This window comes from Poecilia reticulata, unplaced genomic scaffold (genome assembly GCF_904066995.2).
Source record: "Poecilia reticulata unplaced genomic scaffold, P_reticulata-male-v2 Scaffold_31, whole genome shotgun sequence".
Lineage (NCBI taxonomy): Eukaryota > Metazoa > Chordata > Actinopteri > Cyprinodontiformes > Poeciliidae > Poecilia > Poecilia reticulata.
The window spans coordinates 94,945-111,833 of record NW_027675129.1 but is presented as its reverse complement, the minus strand read 5'-3'; the positions used below and the strand labels follow the sequence as shown (position 1 = coordinate 111,833).

General features: G+C 39.1%; 1 pseudogene; it reads right to left on the bottom strand.

The window, feature by feature from the left end:
- Positions 1 to 466: 466 nt before the first annotated feature.
- LOC145550289 (protein NLRC3-like) lies at positions 467 to 3,071 on the bottom strand (annotated as a pseudogene).
- Between the last annotated feature and the right edge of the window lie 13,818 nt (positions 3,072 to 16,889).

The following is a 16,889-nucleotide window of genomic DNA, read 5'->3' as shown; positions in this document are numbered from 1 at the left end:
TTTTAATAACTCTTTAGAAAACTGCACAGAATATGTCCTAAAAAGAGGTGTTGTTCTGTTTGTTGCCTAACAGCTTTGGTTCAACATTATTCATGTACTATTTTAGGACATATTCTGTGCAGTTTTCTAAAGAATTATTAAAATATTAAAAATGTAGATTAGATATTGGGACAAAATATCCCACGGGAGACAAATTTGGTCTCCCGTGGGAGACAAATTACTACAAACAGCATTTGTAGTAATCTGACATGCTAAACGGGACAGTCTTGTTTACAGTAACAATATTGGAAACAGCAAGTTATTTATGTTAATATGTTTGATTGACATAGCAGCTTATTTAAAAAATATTTGCCGTAAACTTCTGAGAAATAAAACACACAAAATGAAACTTCTACAGGTATGACGGATTTATAAGAAATTTGCTGAGTAAGCAGTCAGTGACGTAACATCGGTGTGCGCATGTGCATTCTGCCTTTAGCTCTCCACAATACGAATCGACCGCAGTACTCCACAAACAAATGCAAATGCAGCTCTGAGGCCTAAATAAAACACCAACAATGCTACTTACATCCAATGGACGTAAACAGCTGAAAGAAATGAAGTCTGCCTTGAGAGCCGCACCACTCAGTGCTCAGATAACAAAATATGAACAAGCAGCCACCAAGTGACGGAAATAAAACACTACATATAAAACACCTTGGCAAAGAAAAACCAAACTAGAGGGCTGAAAACAAATAACCAACAGTCTTTTGTACAGGTTCATAGTTGGGCCTCCAGCCTTAAATGACAGAACTACAGGTAACAAGGAGGTTGGAAAGAGAATTATAAAATTACACAACTATATTAATCCAGTTTCAATTTTAAGATAAATTTGAGGAGTTTTGCTACTTGAATATGTAACATTATGTTCAGCTGCTGAAGGAAGTCTGATTCCTTTTTGTGCTTCCCCCCCAGCAGGACTCTTTGAAGAGACAAAGCACCAACATATAAACTGAAACATAAATATTTACCTCATAATTAGCAGATTCCTACCTATCAAAAATAACTGCAGTAACAATGTGTGTCCTTACAGAGCTTTGTTGGAGGCTTTAACCACTGGCAGCAGCCTCAGAAGAGCCTCCTCTGAAGCAGAGTATTTCTTCAGGTCAAACACATCCAGATCTTTTCCTGATGACACTAAGATGAAGACCAGAGCTGACCACTGAGCAGGAGACAGTTTATCTGTGGAGAGACGTTTCCATCTCAGAGACTGTTGGATCTCCTCCACTAGAGAACGATCATTCAGTTCATTAAGACAGTGGAACAGATTGATGCTTTTCTCTGCAGACACATTCTCACTGATCTTCTCCTTGATGTACTCAACTGTTTCCTGATTGGTCTGTGAGCTACTTCCTGTCTGTGTCAGCAGACCTTGTAGGAGTCTCTGATTGGTCTGCAGTGAAAGTCCCAGGAGGAAACGGAGGAACAAGTCCAGGTGTCCATTTGGACTCTGTAAGGCCTGGTCAACAGCTCTCTGATGGAGAGACTTTGGTTCATGTTTATTAGATGATGAAGATTTCTTAGATGTTTGTGTTTCTTCCATCAGGTTGACCCCATAGTTGATGAAGGTCAGATGAACATGAAGAGCAGCCAGAAACTCCTGAACACTCAGATGGACGAAGCAGAACACCTTGTCCTGGTACAGCCCGCTCTCCTCTCTAAAGATCTGTGTGAACACTCCTGAGTACACTGAGGCTGCTCTGATATTGATGCCACACCCCTTCAGGTCTGATTCATAGAAGAGCAGGTTTCCTATCTGCAGCTGATCAAAAGCCAGTTTTCCCAGAGACTGGATCATCTTCTTGCTCTCTGGACTCCAGTGTGGATCTGTTTCAGCTCCTCCATCATACTTAACCTTCTTCACTTTGGTCTGAACCACCAGGAATTGGATGTACATCTCAGTCAGGGTGCTGGGAAGCTGTCCTCTCTCTCTGGTCCCCAACACATCCTCCAGAACTGTAGCAGTGATCCAGCAGAAGACTGGGATGTGGCACATGATGTGGAGGCTTTGTGACGTCGTCATGTGGGAGATGATCCTGCTGGCCTGCTGCTTATCTCTGAATCTCTTCCTGAAGTACTCCTCCTTCTGGGGGTCATTGAACCCTCTGACCTCTGTCACCATGCCAACACACTGAGGAGGGATCTGATTGGCTGCTGCAGGTCGTGTGGTTATCCAGAGGAGAGCAGAGGGAAGCAGTTTCCTCCTGATGAGATTTGTCAGCAGAACATCCACTGAGCTGGACTCTGTAGCATCAGTCAGGATCTCCTTGTTGTGGAAGTCCAGTGGAAGTTTACTGTCATCCAAGCCATCAAAGATGAACAGAACTTGGACGTGTTCAAAGCTGCAGATTTCTGTGGTTTCAGTAAAGAAGTGATGAACAAGTTCCACCAAGCTGAACTTTTTCTCTTTCAGCACATTCAGCTCTCTGAAGATGAATGGAAATATGAAGTGGATGTTCTGGTGGGCTTTGTCTTCAGCCCAGTCCAGAGTGAACTTCTGTGTTAAGACTGTTTTTCCAATGCCAGCCACTCCCTTTGTCATCACTGTTCTGATTGGTTGATCTCTTCCAGATGGGAATTTAAAGATGTCTTCTTGTCTGATTGTTGTTTCTGGTCTGTGTGGTTTCCTGGATGCTGTTTCAATCTGTCTGACCTCGTGTTCATCATTGACCTCTCCAGTCCCTCCCTCTGTGATGTAGAGGTCTGTGTAGATCTAGTTCAGAAGGGTTGGACTTCCTGCTTTAGCAATCCCCTCAAACACAGACTGGAACTTCTTCTTCAGACCAGATTTAAGTCGATGTTGACAAACTGCAGCAAAATATTCTAAATTAACACACAAAGTAAAGTAAGATGAAACAAAAAATACCTTCTGGAGATGATTTAAATGAACGTGATTCCATCTCTTCAGACATCAGTAAATGTGTAATTCATGCATCAGTTTAAATCTTTGTAGAAATCCTCTTACTGCTCTGCAGACGGTCAGCTAGCTCCTCCTGGTTCATCCTCCTCAGAAAGTTCAATGTGATCTTCATCACTGCCTCTCTGCTGCTCCTCTTCTTCTCTTCATCATCACCTTTCAACACCTCATCATCCTCTTTCTGACTCTCTGAGCATTCTGGGTAATCTGGACTCAGAACCTTCTGGATCTTCTTCAGCTCGTTCTTCACAAAAGTAACAATGTTTTCCTCCAGCAGCTGGAACAGAATAATAGATGAAGGAAACAGACTGAAATCATGGAGCCAAACACCAGATGGATGTTGGACAGACTGGCAGTCCTCTGGTCTACAAAGTGCAGCATGGAGACGACTGTGAACAGAACCATCGAAAAATAGTTGTTGTCCATGTGCAGACCATAAATATGGAGTCCAGCTGTGTTTGGAGCTGCTGGACAGATAGACCAGTGGGAACCTCTGATCTCTGCTGGTCCGCTCTGTGGAGGAACCAGGAACAGTCAGGATGTCAGGAAATATTCATCCAGCAATATTTACTAATAAAATAACTAATTGTCACATTAAAAGCAGAAAATAGAGCATCACATGAACACAATACAAAGACGTTAGAAAGAAAAGATGAACTATGTAACAGTCGTAATTGTGTAGTATCTCTTTAAGACATTCTAGTATATCAGATGACGTCATGTATGCGTTGCTGTTTCTTTTTAGAGAACGTCTGAGAAACCTGCTACAGTTGGATACTGTAACAGTCGTTACAAATTGTTACAATACCTGGACTGAGACATATTGGTGACGTTACGGGTTGCTTTGAACTCTGCTGATTTCATGTGTGAATGTATAGCAGCCGTTCAACCGGGCTTGTAAGGTTGGTGAAAAGCGTTTTATTAAAGGACAACACTGTGGAATTCTCAGTACCAGTGTAGTTGTGAGTTTCTAACCATCCAGTCGTGTCTACCGCCTCCTCTTCTCCCTTAACCTGTTTAACCTGACGGACCCACCGGTGGGTCCAGCTGCCACGTGACCTCGGCTCCCTCTGTAAACAAAGGCTCCACATGCCTTTAACATTTTTTCATTTTTATTATCCGCTAAAAGAGGCTTTAATCTTTCAAAAACTATTCCGCATAAAGGTTTTCCCCAAAATGTTAAGATTTTAGAGCTATTTAAAAACAGCTGATGAGATTTAAAAGTCCTCGGGCGATGACGCAACTGCCCGGAAAACACCCGATCAGCTGATCATCATGGCCATTTTGTTGCTTCATGAGACAGTGGAAAGACTCTCAGAGCATTGCACAACATGTCGGCTATGCAAAATCATGACGTATTTTCCAGAACCCGATCTAAATGTATGCGTAATTCGTGCACTCTCCGTGCGCTCTCCGTGCGTAAGCAGGTGTGGTATATGGGAGTCCGAGCACATGGAGTTATCTCGGTTCCGTGAGTTCAGTTTTGATTTATTTATGATAAATCGATCATAGCAGCAGAAACTGGACGATTTAGAGGCTTTTGAAGGCTTTTGAACAACGGTTTTTCGATTTGCTACGAGTGGAGCTAAATCTTGGAAAATTACCTCAATGGCGCGGAGGAAAATGTCCGATGTGGAGGCGCTGGAAGAACTATTTCGGAGCGATGTTGAGCTGGAAGACTCTTCTGATAGCTGGTGGGATTCGGACGAGGAGGAAGAGGAAGAGCCGGACACAGCTGACAGACTTGATCTCGGTGATGTGTAAGTTTTCCCCTGGAATTTCACACAATATATTTGATGTTTTGGTTCTATTTATTTATTTCTGTGATTATATGTTTGTAATAACGGCAGGAAGTAATACCATGTGGTTATTTGTTTATTTATGTTTTACTAAAATATGTTTTATTTTACTAGTAAGGATTTCATGTTTACTTTGGTTCTTCAAATACTTTATTTTTATTTATAGTCAAGTGGAAGCTGAACCATCAAGCTCAGGTGGAGCTGAACCTCCCCCACCTCTCATGATTCTTCATCTTCTTTGAGGTAAGATGTCCATTATGCCAAAAAAATTGTTACAAAATAAGAAATGTGTTGTTACAGTGTAACATTGGTGTCTTTGCTTTATTTTATAAGACTGTGTGATGCAGCTTCATTATCAGTATTTCATTTTTTGTCAAATTTAGTCTTCAATATATTTCATTCTGTTTCCACAGTGGAGATCTTGCAGGAGAGGCTGATGAAGACTATGTTCCACCAGTTCCTTTGAGGTCTTCAGGGCGTGGAAGAGCTCCAGCCCCATAAAGAACAACAACCAAACACAAAAAGGCAAGGAAACAACAGAAAGTCAGCTCCTCAGCGCACCAACAACAAGGCGAGGATTGTTGGTACACTAGAGAGGAACTTGATACGGAGCCCGGATGTCCATTATTTACTCCAAAGAAAGACCCAGGACCTCAGATTGACTCTACAAAAAGTTGGTCACCCCTGAGCTTGTTCAAGCTTTCTTTAGTGCCTACACCATTCGGGAAATAGTCAAAAACACAAATGAAAATGCACAGCGTTTACTTGCAGCTGGAAAAAAATTCAAATGGTCACCTTTGATAGTGGACGATTTTTACAAATTTTTAGCCATAATTATATTCAGCGGACTGGTACAAGTACCTTCAAAGTCAGACTACTGGCGAACAAAATGGCCATATAATTTTCCATTTCCACGTAGCTGCATGACCCGTGACAGATTTGAGTCCATCCTTTGGTCCCTTCACCTGTCCAACATCAATAAAGATGAAGAAAATGAGCAAAAAAGGGAACATATCAGTATGATCGGCTATTCAAACTGAAACCACTTTATGACGACATCAGAGTTGCCTGCAAGTCTCATTTTCAACCAATGCGAGAAATATGCATTGATGAACGGATGGTGGCCAGTAAAGCACAAATTGTCTTCAAGCAATTTATGAGAGACAAGCCTACCAGGTTTGGGTATAAGCTATTTGTTTTGGCTGATTCCAGGACTGGCTACACTTGGAATTTTTTCATTTACCAGGGGAAGTCTGCCGTTGTTCGGGAAGAAGGCCTCAGCACCACATCAGTAATGGACCTCATGGAGTTTGGACTTTTAGGAAAGGGCTACCATTTATATCTGGACAATTTCTACAGTAGTCCTTACCTATTTCAAAAACTGGCTTCAAACAGCACAGCTGCATGTGGCACCATCCGGCAAAATCGTGTGGGATTTCCCAAAACAATAGTAAACAACCTTCCAAGAACTGCACAGAGGGGAGAGATGCGGTGGATCAGAAAAGACGGACTCCTATTCGTCAAGTGGAAGGACACCAAGGAGGTGACGGTCTGCAGCACCTTCCACAAAGCTTTCAGTGGAGCAACTGTAAAGAGGAGAGTCAAAGAGGCAGGGCACTACGTAGTGAAAGATGTTCCCGTCCCTGACTCTGTGAAAGACTATAATAAATTCATGGGAGGAGTTGATCTGTCTGATGCCCTGATTCAATACTACTCAGTGAGAAGCAAGACAATGAAATGGTATAAGACTTTTTTTATCATTTTATTGACATTTCTGTTGTGAATAGTTTTATTATTTTCAAAATGCTTGCAGAGAAAAGAGGAAAATGCCATTTCCCAACGGCAATTCAGAGAGAAACTCATGGAGGAGCTCATACTGGAGTCTAAAGGAGAAACAGCTTGTCCTCAACCAAGCACATCATTTTCAGCTCAACCCAGTGCATTCAAATGCCCTGGGTCAGTTCCCAGATACTTTGGGGGAACAGCAGAGGAAAAGCAAAGGATTTGTGTGTGGTGCAAGCAGAATGGCAATAAGAGAAAAACACCACTATACTGTCCCAAATGCAACGTTGCCCTGTGTCTTCAGCCAGACAGGAATTGCTTTGAGGACTACCACAAAAACTTGTAGTTTGTGGTCTTTTTTTATTTTTGAACTTGTTTTTGGTTTTTTGTTTTTGTTTTGGTGGTGGTGGATTTTCAAAATTGTTTATTTGCTCTTTTAAATTATTCAAAAAGTATTTTTGACTGTTTTATCTTGTTTCAATAAAAGTTTTCTATTTGGAGTCAAAGAAAGAGCTTTCAGGTCATCATTATTATACATATTACACTGTGCACAATGGTACATTTTGCATATAAATGGGGTAAATGTCATGACCAATGGTTATATTATATGTAGAAAGTGTCATTAGATGGTAATAAGCTATTTAATTTTAACAAACCCCCAGTATTGATGTAAAAAACACATTTGGCACAGTTTGGTGACATTTTTGGATAAATGTGCCAAAATGGCCTCTCCGCCTAAGAAATTTCTCACTAATACCATTCTAAAATAAATATGATTCATCTGATTGAGTCCAAATTTGGTATACTTTTACACATTTAGATTAAAAATTTGTACTACTTTTTTGTGCTATAAATAATATTTTGGTAGTGTTTTCAATGTTTATTTCAAAGAAAATTTTAGCGAGGTTAAAAAAAATGCAAAATATTTTGTATTTTTTCCCTAATATTTCAGGCAGGGTCAAAGCTACAATGGTGCTGACACCAGAAAACCATTCTATGACATCTTACCTTTACAGAGGTACCAAAGTTTCTTATTAAATCTAATAGCTGTGAGGCTATAAGTGATTTACTTTTGTGTGTTTTTGTCAGGCGGAAATTTATTTATACCCCCTTAGGGGATAAGAGGTTAACGTCATTCAGCTTCATGCTGAAACTGCATGGAGGCTGTTTGTTACAACTTAATATAGTTTTCTTCATAAACTGGTTTTAATTGAGCTCAGTTTGACAGAGAGACTTTGATATTGTGAGGTTGTTGTTGTAAATTGTTCATCAATGATTTTATCTTCTTATGTTTGCAGTTTAAGGAAATGAAGCTGAAAGAGGAAGCCAGAGAAATCAAGTGTTAGGAAACTGAAGACTTTCTGTCTCAGAAGAAACTCTGACTCCACCAGATCACCAACCCACTCTGAGGATTAACCTTCACATCGTCTTAATAAATTGTAAATTTTAAACTAGAAAATTCCTGCAGAAATTTTAAAGGGGCATGCCAAAGTGTGCCCGTCGGCTTTGACGCAGCGTTATGATGTTAAAAATTAGCATTAATGCTAAAGAAAGCTGCAACGTAGTCAATTAACTGTGGAGAGGAAGAAGCATGTTGACTAAGCTGTAGTTGTACCATTCATTATGTTAAAATTGATGCATGAGCTAAAATTAGCCAATATGCTAATGTTAGCTTAAATGCTGGCAGTAGCATGTGGAGCAACAGGACCATGTTGTTTTAATTTTACTACTCCATTCAGTACACTAAACATGTCTAATTAATGAGAAAATTAGCTAAAAGCTAACTTTAGGTAAAAATGCTAGTGCACTAGTCAAAGACATTGAAATGATAACTTTTGTACTAATGCTAATGAACTGCCTTGCTACGCAAGGCAGTTCACTATCCTGAGAAATAAATAACATAAAAAAAGCTAATATTATTGCACCGCCTACGGCGGTGCACTAACACGAGAGGAATATGCAGGCTTTTATTTTGAAACTTTCAGTTAGCTTCAATTTAATGACTATGCTAATTCAATGTGCAACTGTGGTTTGTTTAAACCAGTCATGTAAGGCCCAAAAGAACAATTGCTTGATGTAAAAATGGCCAAAGCTTTTATTTTGAAATTTTCAGTAAGCGTCATGATCAATGGCTACACTAATCCAGTCTGTAACAGTAATTTGGTAACACCAGTTTTTAAATCACCAGTAGAGCAATTGCAGTATGTAAAATGATCAAGGCTTTTATTTTGAAAAATTTATTAAGCTTCATTGTAAATGGCCACACTAATCCAATGTTTAACAGTGGTTGTGTTAAACCACTTAATTAATAGCCCTCTGCTTTAACTGAATGTTTGCCATAGTGTTTGTATTCTGACCCAGGAGCTGTTGCCATGTTCGGTTGCTATGGTAAATAGGCCACAGGGTGCCAGCTGTAAGAGAGACACACAGGGGGAGACAATTCTATCTGTTTGAGCCAGCCAGTTTCACTAAAACAAGCACACTGAACGACTCCTTCCCGTTCAGGATCCGTAATGGCGATGCAAAAACCGTTTGAAGCGTATGAGAGGGCTATTTGTCGTCTCCGATAGTACCGTGATTCATATCTGTAGGTCATTCACAGGAATTGCACTGATGAGAGAAATATGGTGTGTGCAGAGCTCAGTAATTTTTAAATTAAATCTTTTTTTTTTAAAAAAGATTTAATTTAATTTTTTTTGTGATCAATTGTAATTTTCCCTAAATACAAAGTTATTATTTCAAAAATGCATCAGTAGTATTGTTCTTTAGGGGTTATATGATGTAACAATATTTTTTTTACCTGCAGGAGTTGTCTACAGCAGAAGGAGGAACAGGGTCTTAGCTTAAAATGCTCATTTTAAGAAAGACTGAGGTAAATATACTAACCAGAGACCAAAGCAAAAATGGGTAAAATGCTTATTTTAAGAAAGACTGATGTAAATGTACTAACCTGACAGGAAAAAGTTACTAAAAATTGCTAGAATGCTTATTTTAAATAAGACTGATGTAAACACAAAGTCAGATTTGATGAAAAAAGCAGTCTGAACGACCCCTTCCCCTACAAGATCCGTAAGGCCGATGCAAAAACTGTTTGAAGCGTATGAGAGGGCTTTTTGTCTTCCCTGATATTTATTTCTCAGGATATTTATTGATATTTATTTCAGTAAACTGCCTTGCTGCGCAAGGCAGTTCACTATCCTGAGAAATAAATAACAAAAACTTTAATATTATTGCACCGCCTACGGCGGTGCACTAAAATGGTGGGTCAAATGCTAATGTTTGTGCTAATGTTAATGAGCAAAAAAAGGTAAAAAAAGCTGAGTATTATTGCACCGCCTACGGCGGTGCACTAACGTGAGGAATATGCAGACTTTTATTTTGAAACTTTCAGTAAACTTCATTTTAACTACCACACCAAATCATAGTGTTACAGTAGTTTGTTTAAACCAGTCACATAAAGGCCAAAAGAGTAATGACCTGATGTGAAAAATGTCAAGGCTTTAGTTAGGAGTTAGTTAGGCTGCAAAGAAATATACAGGCTTTTATTATAAAATTTTCAGTAAGCTTAATTTTAAATGGCCACACTAATCCAATGTGTAACAGTGGTTGGGTTAAAGCAGTGATATAATGCCAAGAAAACTCTGCCCTGCCTGTAGATATAACATTCTGTTCACCCTCGTAACTCAAAAACCTATATAAAACACTGGGGATGAAGCGTCAGTTGGTCATGTCCCATAACTTTGCTCTGAAGCACCTGGACAGAAAACCGTAAGCCCTAGAGAAATTTTGAAAACATTTTACCGGAGCAGACATGCGGTGCTATTTCCTGACCAACTTTCATACCAATAGCACAAGTTTTGCGGCCATGAGAGCGATTTCAAAATTATTTTTGGGTCAAAATTCCACCCTGTTCCTCACTCTAAAAAGCGGCAGTTGGTTTCAGTTACACTCTAGGGTTTCGGCAGTTGGAAATTTTGCTCGTTTTTCGCTTTTTACGTCGCCGTCGTAACTCCGATCCCCTATAAAAGTAATAGCTCCCATCTCGGCATCGAGCCGCACGATTTGATACCACTTTTGTGGGTGGGCACGCAGCGGTACGAGCCGCATTAACGGTGACGGAAGAATAATAAATAACTAGAAAATTCCTGCAGAAATTTTAAAGGGGCATGCCAAAGTGTGCCCGTCGGCTTTGACGCAGCGTTTTGATGCTAAAAATTAGCATTAATGCTAAAGAAAGCTGTAACATAGTCAATAACCTGTGGAGAGGCAGAAGCCTCATAATGAATGGTACTAAGCTGTACTTGTACCATTCATTTTGTTAAAATTAATGCATAAGCTAAAATATGCTAATGTTAGCCTAAATGCTGGCAGTAACATGTGAAATCAACAGGACCATGTTGTTTTCATTTTACATGCTCCAGTCAGTATACTAAACATATCTAATTAATGAGATAATTAGCTATTAGCTAACTTTAGGTAAAAGTGCTAGTGCACTAGTCAAAAACTGTGAAATGCTAATGTTAATGAACTGTTCACTATGCTGAGAATAAATAACATAAAAAAGTGTAATATTATTATTAACCTGAGGGGAATATGCACTTTTATTTTGAAACTTTCAGTTAGCCTCTTTTTAAGTACCACACCAATTCAATGTGTAACAGTAGTTTGTTTAAACCAGTCACATAAAGCACAAAAGAGGAAATACCTGATGTGAAAAATGTCAAGGCTTTTATTTTGATATTTTCAGTAGGCTTCATTATTGTTACACATTGGATTAATGGCCACATTAATCCAGCGTGTAACAGTCCAGCTATATAAAGCTGATGTTGTGGTGATGGAGAGGTTAGGATCTCAGCAAGCAGCAGTGGAAACCTTCCAAATCTCATCTCGCACAAGTGAAAAGCTGTAATGAGAAGCAAAATAAATGGCCATTAAAAAAGAGGTGTAAAAATACATTTTTTAAATAATTTTTAAAAACTTTTTAGAAGTTCTGAGGCTTGTAAGCAGGACCGAGATATTTTTCACAACTGTTGCAAACATCTATATATTTTACAACTTGGCTCAAAATATAATGAAAAAGCAGAGATTAAACAAATAAATATAAAGGGTTTTAAATATGTTAATTTAAAAAATAAATTTTAACCAAATGAACCAAGTCTTTTACTGTATGAATAAATGAGGACTATGAGGATTAAGCTGTTAATATGCTGCTCCGGTCAGACAACTTCAAATATGTAAGCTATGCTCCACCATTAGCAACCATGTTTACTTCCGCAAACACTGAGCTCTTCTTCTTTTTATGGCGGTTGGCGGAACACCGAGAACGCGGACGCTATTGCGCCCTCTACTGCACATGCGGGACACTTTCAGGTCGTTTGCCCGTTCACTCTGCAGAACACATACAGGTCGCATTTACTGGTAGTGTGAACGGCCCGGGCAAAAACAAAATAAAAATCGGAATTACCAAAAAAGTCAGAATTGGATCACTTCAGGCTGCAGGGTGAACGCACCCAAAAACACCTGAAAGGCTTCAACTGCGAACCACCATCTTCGCGAAACGTCGCTACATAAGCTTCAACTATAAACCAGACGCCCTTAACACTCAAATCGATCGGTGTGGACTCGCAGTAGTATGAAGTCATTGGGATCTGCCCACTGCTGTGCTTCTAACTAAAGCAAAATAAAAACCGCACCCTCCCAGGTGGAAAAATATCTCACATAATGCCGGTATATGACTATATATCACATATAAAGATACGAAAGAAATTACATGATAATTAAAAACACCACAGCAATTTATTCTTTAGCGTCTTGTGGGCGTACAAACATTTAGCTTCCCGTAATAATCCAGAAAAATCCTGTTCCATCAAGCTAGCAAGTACGTAATCAGAGCCACAACGAAATATTGCACAGCAATTAAACTTTTAAAATCGACCAACTGTCTCAAACAACACATTAAATCTAACAACTGTAAGGATTTACAATAATATTCTAATCAAATTAAAAATTAAAATACTATATTTTATGGAGAAAACACAAACACGTCTTACCTTGACCGTAGCAGACTCGGAAGCAGAGAGTGCCAGAAAGTTCCAGAAGCTTCAGCGGCTTGGGAATTCATGTCAGCCAATCAGAGATTGGCATTTTCCAGCGTGTATGACGTGTCCTACAGCTGACCAGTCAGCTCAGCAAAACAACAATAAAAAAAATGCAACAAAATAGCTTTTTTGAGACTGTCAACACAGCTGGCTGGCAGATTTAGCACCTTACGTCACAGGCATAGATACAAGATGTTACGTGTCAGCCAATCGGAGATTGACATTTTCCAGCGAGTATGACATACTCTTCTGCTGACCGGTCAGCTTTGCTAAACAACAAATGTTAAAAAGGCAACAACAATAGTTAAAATGCTTATTTTTAAAAGAGACTGAGCAAGGCAGTCTACAAACCTGAGACAAAAAAAAATAGGTAAACTGCTTACTTTAACCCTTTAATGCATGAATTATGATTATGCATTAATGAATTATGATCATTTGTGTCAGGATTTTTTTCAATTTTTTTTTATTTTCTTGACGCATAAAAACTGGTACGAAAATATTTTTTTGTTAAAAAAAAGATTTAATTTAATTTTTTTTTGTGATCAATTGTAATTTTCTCCAAATACAAAGTTATTATTTCAAAAATGCATCAGTAGTATTGTTCTTTAGGGGTTATATGATGTAACAATATTTTTTTTACCTGCAGGAGTTGTCTACAGTAGAAGGAGGAACAGGGTCTTAGCTTAAAATGCTCATTTTAAGAAAGACTGAGGTAAATATACTAACCAGATACCAAAGCAAAAATGGGTAAAGTGCTTATTTTAAGAAAGACTGATGTAAATGTACTAACCTGACAGGAAAAAGTTACTAAAAATTGCTAGAATGCTTATTTTAAATAAGACTGATGTAAACACAAAGTCAGATTTGATGAAAAAAGCAGTCTGAACGACCCCTTCCCCTACAAGATCCGTAAGGCCGATAAAAAAACTGTTTGAAGCGTATGAGAGGGCTTTTTGTCTTCCCTGATATTTATTTCTCAGGATATTTATTGATATTTATTTCAGTAAACTGCCTTGCTGCGCAAGGCAGTTTACTATCCTGAGAAATAAATAACAAAAAACTTTAATATTATTGCACCGCCTATGGCGGTGCACTAAAATGGCGGGTCAAATGCTAATGTTTGTGCTAATGTTAATGAACTGCCTTGCTGCGCAAGGCAGTTCACTATCCTGAGCGAAAAAAAAGGTAAAAAAAGCTGAATATTATTGCACCGCCTACGGCGGTGCACTAATGTGAGAGGAATATGCAGACTTTTATTTTGAAACTTTCAGTAAACTTCATTTTAACTACCACACCAAATCATAGTGTTACAGTAGTTTGTTTAAACCAGTCACATAAAGGCCAAAAGAGTAATGACCTGATGTGAAAAATGGCAAGGCTTTAGTTAGGAGTTAGTTAGGCTGCAAAGAAATATACAGGCTTTTATTTAGACATTTTTAGTAAGCTTAATTTTAAATGGCCACACTAATCCAATGTGTAACAGTGGTTGGGTTAAACCAGTGATATAATGCCCAGAAAACTCTGCCCTGCCTGTAGTTATAACAGTCTGTTCACCCTCCATCTGTAGTAACTCAAAAACCTATATAAAACACTGGGGATGAAGCGTCAGTTGGTCATGTCCCATCACTTTGCTCTGAAGCGCCTGGACAGAGAACCGTAAGCTCTAGAAAAATTTTGAAAACATTTTACCGGAGCAGACATGCGGTGCGATTTCATGACCAACTTTCATACCAATAGAGCGATTTTTGTAGGCATGAGAGCGATTTCAAAATTATTTTTGGGTCAAATTCCACCCTGTTTCTCACTCTAAAAAAGCGGCAGTTGGTTTCAGTTACACTCTAGGTTTCGGCAGTTGGAAATTTTGCTCGTTTTTCGCTTTTTACGTCGCCGTCGTAACTCCGATCCCCAATAAAAGTAATAGCTCCCTTCTCGGGAACGAGCCGCACGTTTTGATACCACTTTTGTGGGTGGGCACGCAGCGGTACGAGCCGCATTAACGGTAATGGAAGAAGATGTTATAATAATATTAAACAGACATTCTATTGGGTGTAGAACAATAGGTGCCTGCCATGCAATGCATGGAGGCAGTACTGACTTGCTTCGCAAGTCAGTACTGCTCTCCTTATGCATTGCTATGGCATGCCCCTAACTAGAAAATTCCTGCAGAAATTTTAAAGGGGCATGCCAAAGTGTGCCCGTCGGCTTTGACGCAGCGTTATGATGCTAAAAATTAGCATTAATGCTAAAGAAAGCTGCAACGTAGTCAATAACCTGTGGAGAGGCAGAAGCATGTTGACTAAGCTGTACTTGTACCATTCATTATGTTAAAATTGATGCATAAGCTAAAATTAGCCAATATGCTAATGTTAGCTTAAATGCTGGCAGTAGCATGTGGAGCAACAGGACCATGTTGTTTTAATTTTACTACTCCATTCAGTATACTAAACATGTCTAATTGAGAAAATTAGCTAAAAGCTAACTTTAGGTAAAAGTGCTAGTGCACTAGTCAAAGACAGTGAAATGCAAACTTTTGTACAAATGCTAATGCACTGCCTTGCTGCGCAAGGCAGTTCACTATCCTGAGAAGTAAATAACATAAAAAAAGCTAGTATTATTGCACCGCCTACGGCGGTGCACTAACACGTGAGGAATATGCAGACTTTTATTTTGAAACTTTCAGTTAGTTTCTTTATAACTACCACACCAATTCAATGTGTAACAGTAGTTTGTTTAAACCAGTCACATAAAGCACAAAAGAGGAAATACCTGATGTGAAAAATGTCAAGGCTTTTATTTTGAAATTTTCAGTAAGCTTCACTTTTGTTACACATTGGATTAATGGCTACATTATTCCAACCTGTAACAGTCCAGCTGTATAATGCCCAAAACAGCAAGTAGGTCTAAATGCCAGCTCATCCCTATGTGCTATTTGAGAGTAGTTCTGACCTTCAGTCATTGTAATTCTAAAGAGCAGCTCAACTTATGTGTGAGTGAGACACAAAGAGAGAAACAGAATTCTGTTTGAAGCAGTTAATTTATCTGAACAAAGCAGTCCAAACATCTCCTTCCTATTCAGGATCTTTTAGAGTGATCCAAAAACGGTGTGAAGCATATAGTCAAAGTGGGTGAAATGCTAATGTTTGTGCTAATGTTAATAAACTGCCTTGCTGTGGAAGGCAGCTCACTATCCTGAGAAATAAATAACATAAAAAAGGCTAATATTATTGCACCGCCTACGGCGGTGCACTGACGTGAGAGGAATATGCAGGCTTTTATTTTGAAAGTATCAGTAAGCCTAATTTTATTGACCACGCTAATTCAATGTGCAACTCTGGTTTGTTTAAACCAGTCCCATAAAGCCCAAAAGACCAATAACCTGATGTGAAAAATGTCAGAGCTTTTATTTTGAAATTTTCAGTAAGCTTCATTTTAAATAGACACACTAATCCAATGTGTAACAGTGGTTTGGTTAATCCACCAATATAATGCCCAAAACAGCAAGTAGCTCTACATTCCAGCTCAGCCCTCCTCTGTAATAACTGAATGATCCGCCATGTTGTAGTTCTGACCTTCTGCTCTGCCCTCTGTATTAAGGTGTTTCACCATGTTTAGAACTACAGAGACCTTGTAGGCCAAACCAGCAGTTGCCATAGCGATCAAGCCTCTGCCAACTGCTGTGTGTGTGTGAGAGACACTTCATGCAACTTTGAGAACACCCAGTCACTTTTAATGAAAAAAGCAGTCTGAACGACCCCTTCCAGTTCAGGAACCGTTATGCCGATCCAAAAACCGTTTGAAGCGTATGAGAGGGCTACTTGTCGTCTCTGATAGTCCTGTGATTCATATCTGTAGGTCATTCACAGGAATTGCAGTGATGAGAGAAAAATGGTGTGTGGTGAGCTCAGTAATTTTTCAAAAACCTATATTAAACACTGAGGAGGAGCGTCAGTTGGTCATGTCCCGTCACTTTGCTCTGAAGCACCTGGACAGAAAACCGTAAGCCCTAGAGAAATTTCGAAAACATTTTACCGGAGCAGACATGCGGTGCTATTTCCTGACCAACTTTCATACCAATAGCACAAGTTTTGCGGCCATGAGAGCGATTTCAAAATTATTTTTGGGTCAAATTCCACTCTGTTCCTCACTCTAAAAAAGCGGCAGTTGGTGTCAGTTACACTCTAACGTTTCGGCAGTTGGAAATTTCGCTCGTTTTTCGCTTTTTACGTCGCCGTCGTAACTCCGATCCCCTATAAA